The 2,500-nt window shown below is 38.0% G+C and overlaps 1 protein-coding gene across 3 annotated transcripts in view; it reads left to right on the forward strand.

Moving 5' to 3' along the window:
- The window catches only part of LOC135212084 (WSCD family member AGAP003962-like), an 885,772-nt gene that overhangs the window by 192,240 nt on the left and 691,032 nt on the right, over window positions 1-2,500 (forward strand). The window lies entirely within an intron of this gene.

Genomic DNA, 2,500 nt, shown 5'->3' on the forward strand with positions numbered 1-2,500 from the left:
ATGGCGCCGATGGAAGAAGGGACAAGCACTGATAGATTAACTGTCACGTGGCAGAGTTTTGAGGCCAGAGGAAAGAAGGGGTCAGTTTTTATCTCAGGTGAGAATGCTGCTTCTCTGGAGCTCAGCGTATCTAAGGCCGTCCTTCTGTTGTTGTTGTTGTTGTATTAAGCCAACACTCCTTGTTGGCACGGGCCTTTCCCTTGTTCGGCCCGTAGGTGATCTGAAAAGATTCATTAGTTGATTGATAGGTTTATGAACTTGGAAATATTTTTAGTTGTAGAGATAGGAGTGAACAGGGGAAGGATAATGGTGTCAGTAAAAGAGGGCCATCTTGTCATATTGAAGTAGGAGTGTGAAAAATGTAAGGCTTTCGAATATTAGAGAAACTGTGCAGGTGGGGTTGTCCAACCCTTAACTCCTTTGGGTCCCTGCGGAAGGATTTCAGTGGTAGGTAAAGTTTAGAAGAATGATAGTGGATGATGTGGATAGAGCCTTACAGTGAGGGGATGTGATGAGGTTGAATGATGTTAATTTAGCTTATTTTACCTTGGTGGAGGCAGGTTGTAGAGCATCTGGGCATGCTCTTCTAAGTTCTCAATGATCGTTTTTGTGACTGTGGCAGCTGCATGCTCAGCATCTTGTGAATTTCAATCTATTTGTGCTGCACCTCTTAGCCGTGCTGTTTCTCTGCACTCCAGCAGGTAGTGAAGGAGTGGTTGCTGTGTTCAACTACACGAGGCCCTAAGCGGTTAGAAGCTTGGGACCCTTTGTTAAAAAGTTACACCAAAAGGGTTACAAAGGTAATCATCGGAAACAGGACGCCATAAAAAGATTAAGCATAAATAGACGTGTTTGTGATTTAATCACAAGGTATGAAAACTGAAAAAAATAGGAGTGATCTTCAAATATGAGCAGTCATTGATTATGTCATTATTCCTGTGGCTTGATCCCTCTTACAGATTATAATTGGTATTGTATGACTGAGAAAGAATACTTAAATGGATTATGAAATAGTTTTAAGACAGTACATTAGTTTTTATCCTAATGTTGACCTACAACGTTTCAATTTAAAATTAGAAGTCTTACATCAGCGCAAAATGAAAAGTCTATAGAGTGACACAAGTCACCAATCTGAGACTAATAATTTTATTTACTTTTATAATAATGCACTTTTAAAAGTACGTATACAAATTTTAAACACTAGCCAATCTAAAAGCTACAGAGAAAAGCCACATCAGGTGTTAAAACCTGAGCTGTAGCTTGCTTAGCTTAGGCCTAAATTCGCCAGTGGCCATTTTATTCATTTATATTATCCTTCGTGTGTCTCTATTGGTTTTCATTTCGTATTTTTATATTTAGCAAAAAACGATTGCGTTCGTCATTATTACCCTCACTTGTCCTTTGTCAATTATTTCTTTCATGGAAATATCAGCGTTACTTTTGTTTATCCCTTTCCTGTATCATCGATATATCTTCAAACGTATGTTTTCTCCTTTCTTTATGAATACTGGCGTCTCCTGTTCGCTTGAATTTCCCTCATCTGAGTTCTATTTGCAATTCCTCTCCACGACATCATGGCGCGTTTTATTATCTCTTCACCCTTCTATTACATCAAGTGTGCTCTCCACATCCATTTTGCAGTTCGGTCCTGTTTTTCCTTCAGTCTTTTATCACACATGGTCTATATTTTTGAGCTGAGGAATTCCTCCTGTATTATGAGCATGTCTATATTAACAAAGAATTACCTTTGGTTGAAGATTTCTTGCCTTCCTACTACTCCTGGATTGATCTTTTACTTCCATCAATAAATAAAACTCCTTTTAATGCAGTTCATGGATTGACAAATGATTATTCACCGAGCCAGTAAAGCATAGCATATCCTTTGTGGTTCATTGAAAAAGGTTTTTTTTACGCTCCGAGCGACGCTTTGACAGCGAATATTTATACCGGAATTTATGAATTTGATGAATAATTTCCTTGGCGGGGAGATGGCATTTGCACGTACCTATATGAATATTCATGTTGTTATTTAAAGATTTGTGATCAGTTCAGGTAGTGCTTCATGTTTGATTAGGCAATTTGAATACTTATTTGTCAGGCTTAACTGGCTGGACATGTGATACTCGATGTTTATGCAATTTTCTTCAGGTAATGATGTTGGAAATATATTTATTTTTTATTATGTATGCTTGTTTACTTATTCATCTGTCTCTGTCAATTTTTTGGATTTTTACAAACATTTTACTGGCAAGTGGATATATTTGCCAGGAATAAGAATATAACTTTTGGGGAGAATTGCTTTTGTCAGTTTTGGGAGAGGTTTGCGGATACTTGCCAGTATTCTTTCCTCTCTCTCTCTCTCTCTCTCTCTCTCTCTCTCTCTCTCTCTCTCTTCTCTCTGTCAGTTGAATATGATGAATCTACCTCGTTCAGTCTGTAGTGTGGATGTTGAATGCGGATAATCGGAAAGGTGGAAGCTGTATAGATGGATTATTTGTGT

Source organism: Macrobrachium nipponense, chromosome 40 (genome assembly GCF_015104395.2).
Source record: "Macrobrachium nipponense isolate FS-2020 chromosome 40, ASM1510439v2, whole genome shotgun sequence".
NCBI classification, from domain to species: domain Eukaryota; kingdom Metazoa; phylum Arthropoda; class Malacostraca; order Decapoda; family Palaemonidae; genus Macrobrachium; species Macrobrachium nipponense.